The sequence below is a fragment of the Carassius auratus genome, chromosome 2, assembly GCF_003368295.1.
Source record: "Carassius auratus strain Wakin chromosome 2, ASM336829v1, whole genome shotgun sequence".
In the NCBI taxonomy this organism is placed as follows: domain Eukaryota; kingdom Metazoa; phylum Chordata; class Actinopteri; order Cypriniformes; family Cyprinidae; genus Carassius; species Carassius auratus.
The window spans coordinates 29,778,638-29,794,018 of NC_039244.1; the positions used below are offsets into that span (position 1 = coordinate 29,778,638).

Sequence of the window (15,381 nt, forward strand, 5' to 3'; positions counted from 1 at the left end):
ATTTTTCCAATATCAGAAATTGCATGTACATTTCACTAAAAATGACAATGAAACAGGAAGTAACCTTGAATTAAATATGACATTTTAAAGTAGAAAGACTGAAATAGAAATATTATTTTCTTCTACAATGGATTCTGGTAATATGTTTTATTCACAACTTGGATTTTTTTTTTTTTATTTACCTGCAATTTCTAAATGTCTGTTTTGAAAAACAGTGCCAATCCAGATACACACTACATTCACAATCGTTTGATTTCTTGCACATAAAAAGCACATTTAAAGCATTTTTTTTTTCATTCATTAAAATATTCCATTAAAGAGATAGATATACATCTGTGGATACAACTGCGACTCAACGACTATTTCACTTGACCATTTAACTATTTGGTTTAAGGAATTTCTCAATTTTAACGATATGTGACCAAACCAAACTTGAGTGAACTTGAGAGCAATTGACTCCACATATCACCAAAAATAACATAAATAAATGAATGAAAAAGTGTAGAATAGAAATATAGAAATCTGAGCATCCACACAACCCTACGCAAGTTTGGTAAATGGATGGACGGATGGATTATTAAGTCTACTTTACAGTAATACCAGATCCTCTCTTAGGTCACTCTATGCATTTATTATTTGTAGTGTACATTTCCGGAGAGATGTGAAAAGATATTTTGTTCCTCTAGTGATAAGCAAATCCAACAGCAGTCTTGTAAATCAGGGAGACAAACACAAAACCAACTATAAGCTTTTGAATAAATCCAGTTATTTTTATCTGTATAATATCACTGCACAGTACTTGCTAACAAAGACTTTGCCAAGTAAACAAAAAGAACAATGCACAATATATCTATAATTTATACACTTTGTATCCCAGTTGGGCTTTTGGTAACTGAAAGTGAGATTATATATTCTTATATCCATTCTGTCACAAAAGTTTTTTTGCATTTAAAAATGTATAAAAGATATGGTGATTATTAAAATTACATTATATTTTTAACTGTGGCTAGATAAGAGTTAAAAAAGATTTGCTGTGGGGTTTCAGTTGAACAGCAGACATGATTCATCCACATTGAGATGTGATGCCAAAGCAGGTGTAACTTGAATTTGGCTTATCTTCTCTAAAATATCGTCTTCTACTGTTAAAGTATGCCAGAAATGCCATCATTTCTAGTCACACACAGGAACAACAGCTTTACAGTGGGAAACCTGGAATTATCAGTGATAACCCAATAGTTGAAAAGTGATAGTTAAAATTTAATGATTTTAAATTTTAATTTTATTTAGAGTAGATCCAACAGTGCTTATAGTAAACTGTTGTAAAATGTTAAATGTTTAGCTAATGACTCCACAGTTTTATTTATATTTATATATGGAAAACAGCAGAACTGTTGACAAAAATAATAATAAAGAAAGAAATAACAGCCCAAAATTAAAATATTTAGTATTTTTTTATCTTTATTTAAGCTTTCACTGTAATATCTACTGCAATATGTTCAGACCACATTACAGGTATATACTTTTTAACTTGTGATTCAAATCAAAAACATATATTATTAACACATTTACTGTCGCTATTCCAGAATATTAAGGATATTAGGCCCTGTATCAAGCCATGCATTGATGTAGTCTTCACCTTCAGAAACAAACCAATTTATAAAATAAGCACTGAACACCACAAGGTTAAACCTGCACCTCATCTCTGTGTTTGACAGTGTGTTATGCAAATAAGAGGCTATTCACTGCAGTCCTTCAAAGAAACAGATTTTGGCTTGTAGTATAAGACATTAATATGTGCTTTATAAGTATTAATAAACAGCCAATATGCTAGTAGCATGCATTTTAATAAGCAACTTAATAATGCATAGTGTATTCCCTAATCTAAGGTGTCAGCAGTATTATTTTTGTATTTTTAAAGCTGCATTCAAATCATTTTTGCTCATTAATCTGAAGGGGCACTTCTGTTTGAATGACGCCTCTGAACATATCCAATCAAGATCTGAGCTGAAAGCCATAATTAGGCAATCTCTTTTCTTGAATAAGCTACAATTATGAGAGAACCACCTTGTTAAAATCATCATAATTTACCAAAATCAAAAATGTGCTTTTTATAGATGAAAAATGGCAATGCCAGGTCCTCAGACATTAGTATTTAGCTTGCAAAGCTTGTTAGTAATCTATTTGTCACCAATTATAAGATCAAATAAATATTTCTTATGTTGACACACAGAGAAAATGAACCCTGCATTTGATTGTCAACATTGATTGTGTCTGGCTGATTTCTAGTCACTGTTTAGATTGTAGTACATTGATTTCCTTTTGAGGGAAGATGTCAGTGCCTGCAGTGCCTCGATAGAACTGTTTGGCTGGAGTTTCTTTCTTTGTATGTATACACTGGTTAAGTTTAACATAGCATACTTCATAGTATACATGAACTGTGCAGTATACTCATTTGCTGCATGGATGACTTACTTCATTGCTTAAATGTGCAATTAGAAGAGCATGCTGAACTGGATACTGTATACCACAGTGCAATGTGCTATACCTGACAATCCATTTCCAGTAAGGAGGTCAATATAATAACTGGACCAAAACCACCCATTAGCATTCACAATCATATTAAAGGCACTCATTTGGCTGTTGCTTTGAAATCTGTCATTTTTTGTTCATGGTGACTCCTGCTTATTAGCTGCAAGGATGTTACCTGAACCATATGAATCATGCACGCATGTGACTACTGACCTCTACTAATGACTACTTACTACTAGAGACACAGGAAGACTACATTATAAAGCTTCAAGTTCATATACAGGTTCATATATATATATTAGGGCTGTGCAAGTAAATGCGTTATCACATCAATTGATTAATGCCAACAACTATTAATAATTATTAATGCAGTTTTTTTATTATTATGAAAGTCTGTTGCTCACTGGCTCTGAATACACATAAAAACAAATCATGGGTCACAAGAGGGGATGCTCCCAATCAAATTTAGCCTAAGCCTCAACATTCACAAACCACTGTCCACTGTTATTTTTAATCATGACTTTATAAGAAATAGGAAGTTTCTGTTAGCACGTGAAGACAGCAGAGAAGCACTCTCACTCAACACATTAGAGTGAATCATTTTGTTCACTCTGTGATTTATTATTTTGAGTCACATGGGCAGTTGAGCCTCACATAGCAGTTGGCCTACTTTAAAATGAAAAAAGTGCAAAATACACTACTACTTGGATTATTAGTTTTGTGTATTACATTGTAATTAATCACAGACAGTAATGCAATTAGTTGCGATAAAAATAAAAAATGCTTCAAGCTCTTGGTGCATGAATAAGATTTGTAAAGATGCAGAGACTAAATTCTCAAATTCAATCTGCTGACCGACGACTGCACACAGTCACACAACTCTAACCTTTTTATTAAGTTTGCAGATGACACAACTGTGGTTGGTCTCATTAGCAACAGAGATGAGAAAAAACTACAGGAGCGAGGTGAGCCGCCAGGCCAAGTGGTGCAGTGACAATCTTTCTCTGAATGTGGAGAAGAAGAAGGAGATTGTTGTTGACTTTGGCCATCAATGCTGCGACCAAGTTCCTGGGTGTGCACATCACAGAGGACCTCTCCTGGACCGACAACACTGCAGTGTTCACCAAGAAAGCACAGCAGCGTCTCTACTTCCTCTGCAAACTTAGAAGAGCCAGAGCCCCGGCCCCCATCATGTACACCTTCTACAGAGGCACAATAGAAAGCATCCTGACTAGCTGCATCACTGACATTGTTGGTGTCTCCCTTGATGTTATAGCTTAGAAGCAATGCAAATGCCTTCCTTGAGCAAATGTAATACGTTGATGGCATCAGGCTCCATCAGATTATTTCTGAGGGGTGAGGTGAGGGGCGCACAGATATGGCTGAAGATGGCGCTGAAACAGCAATAGAAATTGGCAAAACCCAAACCTTGATTGTGGTAGGTTGGGGTCAATCTCTCACTGCTTGCACCTTCCTCTGATCCATGTGAATGCCATGATGGTCGAAGATGTAACCAAGGAACTGGATGGTGTCATGGTGGAACTCACACCTCTCCAGTACAGATGTACAGATGGTGCTCTCTTTTCAACTTCTGGAGGACCTGTTTTATTTGGTGGCGATGTTCAGTCAGGTTCAGGGAGTAAATGATGTTGATGTACACAATCAAGAAGCAGTGGAGGTAATTCCAGAACACTGCATTCATGAATCCCTGAAAGACAAATGGTGAGCTGGAGAGGCCATAGGGCATCACCTGATATTCATAATGGCCTGATGGTGTTACAAAGGCGGTCTTCAATTTATCGCCTTCATGGATCCGAATGAGGTTGTACGTGCTATGCAGGTCTACCTAGGAGAAGATGCAAACCCCACAAAGCTGTTCCAGGGAGGCAGGGACCAGATGAAGTAAAATAGATAGCGGTACTTGACCATCTGGGAGTTCAGGAGATGTTGATCAATGCATGGCCTCAAGCCTCAAGCCTCAAGCCTTAATTCTCTATAAATCTTACTGACAAAAAAGAATCTGATTGCGGCTGGTGAAGTAGAAGGGCGAATAAATTCCTGTTTGAGAGCCTCATCAATGTACTCCTCCATGGCCTTCTGTTCTGAGATGGACAGCGGGTAATCTTTAACCCAGAGCAGTGTAGCCCACAGGCAGCAGATCAATACTGTTGTCCCATGGCCGATGAGGTGGTAATTTCATGGCTGCCTGCTTGCTGAAAACATCCTGAAATGCCCTGTAATCAGGTGGAATCTCTGGACCTCAAAGGTAGTGGAACAGATGGCCACTTCCTTTGTTGTTGGTAATGATGGCTGATCTGCTGGAGGTGCAGATCACTTCTGAACGGAGGATAAATCATTCCATTGTAAGATCTAACTAGTGTTCCACTTCACGTTTGGAAAATGCTGAGTTAACCAAGGGCATCCCTTATTATAGTTTTGTCACATCTGATGATATCATAGCGTTAATCAGGATCTGGCTAATTCGGTTCTTTGAACGCATCTGTTGTTGATGATTAGTATGGCTTGATTGAGTTATCTGAAATAATTGTGCATTCATGGGTTGGTTTAAAAGGGGCTATGAATCGATACTCAAAACACGATCAGCAATGCAGTAACTGGCTTGCAGCAAGACAGCAATTTAAGGACATCATAATAAAAAAAAGACACCTGATGAAAGACTTGATACATTTCTAGACTTTTATAAGGTAAGTGAACAAAATTACATAAATGTTATAGTAGGTAAATTAAATGTGCACTGTTTTTCTTTTCTTTCTTTTTTTACAAAATTCCCAATTATTTATATTCACGATTTCTAATATTTGTATAGGTCATACATTCTTCAATTTCAATGTAGCAATTCATTGCTTTTTATCTTTGACGGATGTTTTACGTGACAGCATTAATTACATTTTCTTAAGGGTCAAGATCACGTTATCTGCTTTTCCTGCGCTCCATCAAGCCACTGGCATAACAGTTGTGATCACTCAAACTAATGCATGACTTTACATAATCTGATTAGCATGTGTGTAAAACCAATACAATTCTGAAGTTATTATTTTATGATGAATAAATCTTTCAGTGAGTAAAACTGGCTGTGTCTATAGTATTATAGGCTATGCAATATGATAAGCCTATATTATATTTAAATAAATGGTTATTATTTTTAAATTATTGCCTCTGGATCAAGGGTGGCTGAGACAGATTTTAAGTATCAAATCTGCTTAAAAAGATGCAATCGAATCCTGTTTATATGAAATAACCCTGCTCCCAAGCAGGTTTAAGCTTACGGACCTGTAGCTATGACAGCAACTCCAGGATGAGTTTCGAAGAACCAACCAATCCAAGATCATGCCAAATCATCAACAATCAAATCAAGCTTAATGAGTTAGCCACGTACGAAGAACAGGTCCCTGGACAGAAAAAGTACTTAAGGCCACATACAGATTCACAAAGGTGAATATTTTATTATAAGGCAGGCTTGTTTTCGTTCTTCAAAGGTATAATATATATTTTTGGATGTTACACTACTTTGTTTTCATCTAAGCATAACATTCAGAGTCAAGAAGCAAGTCATTCGTAGGCTGAAAAGTCTACACACTGTGGCTTTATGGAGTTATCAAAACACGCAGCACAACTGCCTCAACCAGTATTTATTCAGTCAATTAACTGAATTGTAACTGTTATTTCATTGCATTAGACTATGTAGATATTTTTTAAATTCCAAAAATACATAAATGACACCATTCATTTTTAATCAGTAAAGTCCGCTCAAAATTACTGTTTGTATATTGGTCAATATTGTGATTGCAGTTTAATGCAATACAAATGTTGTTATTTCTTTTTTTTTTTCATTTGCACCTCTTATTTGACATTCATGAAGAAGTATATACAGTAGTTGGAGGTTAAATGAGTGACAATTAGACAATCATCAAGGCAGATAAATATAAAAATCTGAAGGTCGTTTAGTGTGACATACATGCAGAAGCACTAATTTAAGCATTAAATCAACATTACATTTTTTGTCTCAAAACATTTACCTTTCACAGTACCTGAGAGTCAACATTTTATATAAGCACAGTAGCCAGACATAGTTTCATTAAATTAAATCAAATTATTTTCCCGATGGCCAGGCCAAAATCCGAAATGAAATACATGTATAGCATGTCTTTTATCTTATGACTGAATGGCTGACTGACTCTGGACTGCCTTGTTTGGATATTATAATGAAACCACCATTTCATAGCGTTTTTATTTTTTTTATTTTTTTTTGATGAACGAACACAAATCCTAAATCCATTTCCTTATATGAGGAAAGATAACATTAATTTAGTGGGGTTTTTTTTATATATTTGAAGCATTTTAGAAAAATATTTTAGAGTTAAAAGGAAATGTCAGAACTTTCCCTGGCATTGGTTTCATACGGATTACTCCATCAATGAATATTTGTTTTTGCATACATTGAAAAAACACCAACGAGTTGGCCGGCGACAGCCCCTGACGTCATTACCGGCACGACTATGGATAGTAGAACAAGTCATTCTCTTCTTCGTCTTCATTGACTGTTTTGTTTGAAGCGTGCATCTGAACTAGCACTGTAAGAGCGCTCTTTCTCTGTTTATCATGGCATCCACTAGCGAGGCATTTAGAAAGTGTGCACATCCGTGTCTGCGTTATTTGACACCCGGTGACACACACAGTCTTTGCGTCGTTTTTTTGGGTGAAGAGCACGCATGCGATGTCCTTGAGGCGGGAAATCTGCGTGCAGTGCCAGCAAGGTGTCGCTGTGAGTTTGACTTGGCGAGCGTTATCTGTCTAATCATAGCCTGCCAGCTCAGGTGAGTCTTCCATTTTTGCCTAATCTACATGCAGAAGTCATCGAGGCGATGCGCGAAAGCGGCTATGAGAGGATGCCCCCTGTAGAAGAGACACTGGATAGCTATCTCTCTGTGGGGAAGACGTCCTCTCTTAAATCTCCCTCCTTGCCATCTAAGCCCTTCCAGGATACACCCCACTTAAATGGCAAGGCACATGCAGCAGCAGGTCAGGCTGTGGCTTCGTTGCACACGATGGTGGTGCTTCAGGCTGATCTGCTGAAGGACCTGGATAAAGGCGAGGGCCTTTCTCCTGATCAGGTAGCCGAGATCTCTCCACCACACCACACATCTCTCTCTCTGTGCTACCAAGCAGGCCACCTCCACCATGGGAAGGTCTATGGCGGCCATGATGGTAACAGAGAGACATCTGTGGGTGAACCTGGCAGACATTGGGAAGAAAGAAAAGGCTTCCAAACTTTATGGTACCTCCATTGAGATGGTAGTCGAGAAGGTCAGGGAGGCGAAGGCTGCCTTCAAATCCTTCATTCCACAAAGGTACAGGTCCGAGCCCGACTCAATCTGAGCATCAAAGACCGTGTGCTGTCTGCAGCCTTGTCTGCACTGATCTTCATTTAGAGACGCGTCATTAAACTTAACTGTAACTCCGTGAATACTCAACGAAGAGACATGAGCGAGATTTCTATAGAAAGCTTGACATGTCTACTTTGAAACTAAATAAGTGCTGCCGAAAAACAAAAATTCTGTGATAAAGTAATCCATATTAAATGTCCGTTTTTCACGTCTCCCTTCATTATCTTCTAAAGTGACCACGTCCCCGCGCTGAACGCTCTATTCAGATTCTAATGTTTGACTAAAGCATGCGTCTTGAATATGCCCACACAACAGAAGACAATGCAGTGGCACTGTTCTTCGAGTTTTTGTATTTTACTATTTGATTTGTGATGAGAGGAATAAGACATAATTCACCCCAAAAAGATGTGATTTGAGATTTGGATTTCCTCAGAAAAAAAGAATGAAGTGCTTTATTCAGCAGAGATCATGAACATGAGTAAACCTCTCTCTCTCTCTCTCTCTCTCTCTCTCTTTCTATATATATATATATATATATATATATATATATATATATATATATATATATATACACACACATTATATATATATATACTAGTTAGACTTTTTCTGAAATATAGTTCCTGACTAAATGTATAATCAAGTGAAACATTATGAAGTTTCAATAACAATATACACTACCATTCAAAAGCTTGATGTAAATAATAGAAATGTAACAAATAAATGTAACTGTAAAAAATGTAACAAACAATGCTGTTCTTTCAATTTATCCCCCCCCCCAAAAAAAAAACCTGAAAAAATATTCTTAGCTCTTTTCAACATTAATAATAATAATAATTATTATTATTATTGTTATTATTATTATTATTATTATTATAACAATAAATGTTTTTTTTTTGTTTTTTTTGGAGAAAATCTGATTGTTAAAAGGATTTCTGAAGGATTGTGTGACTGGAGTAATGATGCAAAGAATTCAGCTTTGAAAGTCAGCTTTGATTGTTCCTAATAAACTCTTTAACTGCTCCCCAAGGTGGATATTAAATTATGTTGTCAGATAAATATATTTTAAATAAACTACAAACATAAAATTATATACATTTATTTTGTCCTCACATTCTTTCTTGTAAGTCCTCCCTCTCAGTGACACAGCTGACTGAAAGGCTCATTATGCAGCTCATTATGCAGCTCATTATGCAGCTCATTATGCAGCTCATTATGCAGGCCTTTGTCTTCTCAGGTGTAAATCACAATGATATTCATGATAGTTGACACCTACTCGCATATGACTTTTACCAACAAAAAGTGTCTTAGAAAATGTAAATCAATATATTTTTTTTCTATGAGTGTGTAAACAAATGATTTTAACATAATTTAGAAAGAAAAATTCGAGGCTACAAGCTCCAGTTCTCAAAAGTCCCGGGATCCAATGTTCTGTGTGTGTTTTAATGCATTATTCATGTGATTTAACATTTTTGTTTTTCACTAACCACGCATAAAAAAATTTTTCTCAAACAGAATCATGTACATACATGCTGCACACATTATTATAGCCCAGTTTGTGCTGATTACAGTGAGATTAGACTTTAACCATTTAGATATTTATAAGAGATTGAAAAAAGCACAAATGTCAGGGCATGACAACTTCTCCAGGCCAGACTCCAGAGGGTTAAATATGATCTATATTCAATTTATAGTTTATTCAAAAACAAATTATAGTTTAGACAAAAATGTAAGACCAATAAAAATAATGACTTTCAATTAAACTGTAATGTTGACTTGCTATAATTAATATACTGGCCTTAATTTCTAAGAGGGTACTTAAAAGACATATTTAAAACACATAATATCTTTGTTTCTACATTAACTTTGAGATTTTATGTAAAATTACGACAATATATTATTGTGCAATTAATTAATTACAGAAAAATGTCTATATATTGTCCTAATTTGACATCCATCCATTTTATATATATATATATATCCCATAAAGTGATCTATTTCTAATTTGAAATGGGGCATTTAATTTCATGAAAAACAAATGGGTGGCAGGACTTGATAATATATTCATCAAGGAATTGACTGGATTGTAAAAAGTGGGCATCATGTATCAGAAGAGAGCCAGATGTTTAGAGGAAGGGCTTTCATTGTAAATGCTAAAAGTGGGCCATTCTCCCCTGCTGGTGGATGGTGCAACTACACCATTAGCAGACATTAGACTGTAGACAGTATGGTATCAGTAAAGAAAACCATCCTCCAACCAGCTCCACCAACTTCCTCCTTTCTCCCTAAATAGTACAGACAGACTAGACGTGCATGTGAATCATCCAGAATAAATAGTAGTCAGCAAACCAAAATACCAAAATTGTCTGCTTCACAGTGGCAATCATAGTCTCCTTCACAGCATCCTTTCCAGGCCTGTTTTTCCAGACTGGGGATTTCTGACACCTAAATATCTGACCCCAATGGCAGAATCTGTAACCATAATTGTCAGGACTCGGGTATGATCTGTCCTTTTTTCTTCCTTTTTCTTATTCGTTCGTTTTTATATTTATTTTTTCGTTTCTACTCATTTTTCTACACTTGTTTTCATTTTCTTTGCTTTTTTTTCTTTCTCTCTGATTTTTTTATATTTTTCTGGTTTTTCTTCCCTTCGCCCTAGCGCCAGCTGATCTCGCTTTGCAATCTAGGCTGCGGCTTGTCTGATGCACCTGTTCCCCCTCTATCTCATTACTCACCTGTTCCCGGTATCTCATTACTCACCCTATTTATTCTGCTTGGTTTTCACCCTTCCTTGTCAGTGTGTTCTGTGACCCTTTGGCTTCGGTTCTGTCCAGTTCTGGTCAGTTTACTGGTTGGTTTGTCTGCCCAGTTAGTGTAACCTGTGTTTTGCCCTCAGAGGATTTCGGACCGCTCTTCTGGTTATCGATCTGGACTGTTTTTGACTCTGATACTGCCCGCCGTTCTCAGCCCTGTCTGCACCTCGCTTGACCCCTTGTCTGCCCGACTATTCTCCTGCCTGCCGTTGTTGGATTTGTTGCTCCCTCTCTCCTGGCGTTCGCGGAGGCTGAGCGCTCGACCTGCCCGCTGAGCAGCGTGAAGTCAAGACTTTTTCTCTCCTCCTTGAGGGGTTTTTGTTTTATTTTGTTTTGTTTTTGACGTTAAGTCGTCCTCTGGAATAAAACTCTGTTCTCCAGCCTCATTCCGCTCTTGGGTCCTCATCTGTCCTGACACCACACACTGACCACGAATGGACCCAGCGGAGAATTCGACTTGGCAGGCGGCTTTGGAGCATCAAGGAGCGATGCTGGGCCGTCATGAGATGGAACTCTCTTCCACCCGTCACTCTGTGGATGCCTTGTCGGCTCAGATCACGGATCTAGTGGGTCGTCTCGATCGTCTCACTCGTCAGGAATTCCCTTCTCCGCCTCCCGGGCCTCTCCCGTCCGCTTCCTCCTCTGAGCCGAGAGTGAACAACCCCCCCGTGTATTCCGGTGAGCCTACTAATTGCAAAGCTTTCCTTATTCAGTGCGAGGTGGTGTTTTCCCTTCAAGCTCGAACCTACGCGTCAGATGTCTCCAAGGTGGCGTATGTCATATCCCTGCTTTCTGGTAGAGCACGTGATTGGGGGACTGCGGTATGGGAGTCACAGGCCGCGTGCTGTTCGGACTTCAGTTCCTTTAAGGAGGAGATGGTCAAGACCTTTGATCAGTCTGTTTTCGGCAAGGAGGCATCTCGACTGTTAGCGCGCCTTCAACAGGGCAGGCGTTCAGTGGCAGACTACTCCGTGCAGTTCCGTACCCTGGCCGCTACCTGTGGATGGAACGCCGAGGCCCTTATCGCTCGCTTTTTAGAGGGTCTCAATGACTCAGTCAAGGATGAACTGTTCTCCCGCGAGGTTCCAGAACGCTTGGACGGTGTTATCAGCCTGTCCCTCCGCATAGACGCCAGGAGAGAGCTTCGCCGTCGAGTTCGTGCCGACTCCGAGCCTGTTATGTTCGTCCCTCCATCCCAGACTACCGAGGAGTGTGAGCCTATGCAGGTGGATCGCTTGCGCCTCACGCCCAAGGAGAAACAGCGCCGCCTGTTGGAGGGTCTCTGTCTGTATTGCGCGGCTCAAGGGCACCGAGCTCACTCCTGTCCAGCTAAGGCTGCTCGTTCGCCACAGAGCGTTAATCTGAGTGGTACTGCCATTTCCCCTGCTCATAGGTCACGCACTTTTCTGTCTGTGTCTCTGTCTACTAAACACACTCTGTTTAAGGCTTCAGCACTCGTTGATTCAGGAGCAGAGGGCAACTTCATCGATGAGGAGTGGGCTCGCGTTCGGGATATACCCATCCAATCCCTGCAGTCACCTATAGTCGCTCATGGACTCAATGGCAGGCCACTTATGCAGATCTCGCGGATCACTGATTCGGTGAGTCTTCTTGCCTCCGGGAACCACCGGGAGGACCTTAGATTCCTAGTCTGTGACTCTCCATCTGTCCCTTTAGTATTGGGTCATCCTTGGCTCGTTCGCCACGGGCCAAACATTAACTGGGCAGACAATGTAGTTTTGTCATGGAGTCAGTATTGTCATACACATTGTCTCCAGTCTGCTTTCTCCCCGCTCTCTGTTTCTGTTTCCCTACAGGAGGAGGAGGCGGATCTTTCTCGAGTTCCTGCTTGCTACCATGATCTGCGGGCGGTCTTCAGCAGGTCCCGGGCTGTATCTCTTCCTCCTCACCGACCGTACGACTGTGCTATCGATCTCCTCCCTGGGGCTTCTCCGCCTCGCGGGCGGCTGTATTCTCTCTCCGCGCCAGAACGCGAAGCGATGGAGAAGTATTTAAGTGATTCTCTGGCAGCCGGTATTATTCGTCCCTCTTCTTCTCCGGCCGGTGCGGGGTTCTTTTTTGTGAAGAAGAAGGATGGCTCTCTGCGCCCCTGTATAGACTATCGGGGGTTGAATGACATCACAGTTAAGAACCGGTACCCTCTGCCGCTGATGTCTTCGGCCTTCGATCTCTTGCAGGGGGCCGAGTTCTTCACAAAATTGGATCTTCGCAATGCTTACCATCTAGTGCGGATCAGGGAGGGGGACGAATGGAAGACCGCGTTTAACACGCCTCGCGGGCACTTTGAATACCGGGTTCTTCCCTTCGGCTTATCCAACGCTCCAGCTGTCTTTCAAGCACTTGTCAACGACGTGCTGAGGGACATGATCGACAGGTTCGTTTTTGTTTATTTAGATGACATCTTAATTTTCTCCTCTTCTGTTCAGGATCATGTCCAGCACGTCAGACAGGTGCTTCAGCGGCTGTTAGAGAATCGGCTGTTCGTTAAGGCGGAGAAGTGCGAGTTCCACGTTCAGTCAGTTTCGTTCTTGGGCCACATCATCTCGGTAGGGGGGATTCGCATGGACCCTGCGAAGGTGAGAGCCGTCTCCGAATGGCCGACTCCTGATTCCCGCAAGGCGTTACAGCGGTTCCTGGGTTTCGCCAATTTCTATAGGCGATTCATCAGGAACTTCGGGCAGGTGGCGGCCCCTCTGACCGCGCTAACCTCCACCAGGATCAACTTCCGTTGGTCAGCGGATGCCCAAGCGGCGTTCGATGAATTAAAACGCAGATTTACTTCAGCTCCCATCCTGGTAACTCCAGAGACTTCCCGGCAGTTCGTGGTGGAGGTGGATGCGTCAGAGGTTGGTGTCGGTGCCGTGCTCTCCCAGGTATCCCCCCTGGATAACAAATTACATCCTTGTGCTTTTTTTTCACACCGTTTGTCTCCCACAGAACGAAACTACGACATCGGTGATCGCGAGTTGTTGGCTGTTCGACTGGCTTTGGGGGAGTGGCGCCACTGGCTGGAGGGAGCGGCCGTTCCATTTCTGGTGTGGACTGACCACAAGAATTTAGAATACATTCGGTCTGCACGCCGGCTAAATGCCAGACAGGCTCGGTGGGCGCTCTTCTTCGGGCGCTTTGACTTCACCCTCTCTTATCGACCCGGGTCCAAGAACGTTAAACCCGATGCGCTGTCTCGTCTTTTCGCTTCTCCAGGCGACCCGCCCCCTGACACTATTATACCTCCGCGGTGCGTGCTGGGGGCGCTTACCTGGGGAATCGAGAAGCTCGTCAGACAAGCGCAGGGGGGAGTCGGAGTGCCCGCGGGGTGTCCCATCGGCCTGCTCTTCGTGCCCAGGTCAGTTCGCTCCGCCGTTCTCCAGTGGGGTCACTCCTCCAAAATCATGTGCCATCCAGGTGTGAGGAGGTCGCTGGCAGCCATTCGCCAGCGGTTTTGGTGGCCTGCCATGGCGGAGGATGTTCGCCGGTTCGTGGGGGCGTGCCCGGTCTGTGCTCAGAATAAATCCTCCAATTCTCCTCCCGCTGGTCTGTTAATGCCGCTTCCCATCCCATCCTGCCCCTGGTCCCATATTGCCCTGGATTTTGTAGTTGGACTCCCTCCATCCAGTGGCAATACGGTGGTTCTCACTGTGGTGGATCGCTTTTCCAAAGCGGTCCACTTCGTTCCTCTTCCTAAACTCCCCTCGGCTAAAGAAACGGCCCGGGTGGTCATTGATCACGTCTTCCGGATTCACGGCCTTCCGGAGGACGTGGTTTCTGACAGGGGGCCCCAGTTCGTTTCACATTTTTGGAGAGAGTTCTGTCGACAGATTGGAGCCTCTGCGAGTCTGTCGTCAGGCTTTCATCCACAGACCAACGGCCAGACCGAGCGCGCCAACCAGGATCTCGGTTGGATGCTCCGCTGCCTGGCATCCCATAACCCCTCCTCCTGGAGTGATCAACTCACCTGGGCAGAATATGCTCACAACTCGCTACCGGTGACGTCTACAGGAATGTCCCCGTTCATGTGTAGTCTGGGTTATCAACCTCCTCTGTTTTCTTCCCAGGGCTCCGAGGCAGCTGTCCCCTCGGTTCAAGCTTTTGTTCAGCGTTGTCGCCGCACCTGGAGGAGGGCCAGGGAGGCGCTTCTCCGAGCTAGGGGACGCGTTAAAGCTGCCGCAGACCGCCACCGAAGGTTGACGCCCCGTTATGTCTGCGGACAACGCGTGTGGCTCTCCACCAAGGATTTGCCACTGAGAGTCCCATCACGAAAGTTGGCACCTAAGTTCGTGGGGCCGTACCGCATTGCCAAGGTCGTCAACCCGGTGACGGTCTGTCTCCGGTTGCCCAATTCTCTTCGTCGTGTGCACCCTGTCTTCCATGTGTCCAAAGTTAAGCCTGTCTTGCGTTCCCCCCATTCTCCTACTGTGTCTTCCCCTGTCGCCCCCCCTCCCCCTGTTATGGTTGACGGTTCTCCTGCATATAGGGTTAGGAGAATCTTAGACTCCAGACGCCGTGGGCGGGGATATCAGTACTTAGTGGACTGGGAGGGGTACGGTCCGGAGGAGAGATGCTGGGTTCCAGCCCGGGACGTCCTGGACCGCTCGCTCATCGACCAGTTTCAC

At 42.2% G+C, this 15,381-nt stretch overlaps 1 protein-coding gene across 1 annotated transcript in view; it reads right to left on the minus strand.

Moving 5' to 3' along the window:
• Positions 1 to 15,381, minus strand: part of LOC113039892 (parathyroid hormone/parathyroid hormone-related peptide receptor-like) — an 83,874-nt gene that overhangs the window by 39,658 nt on the left and 28,835 nt on the right. The window lies entirely within an intron of this gene.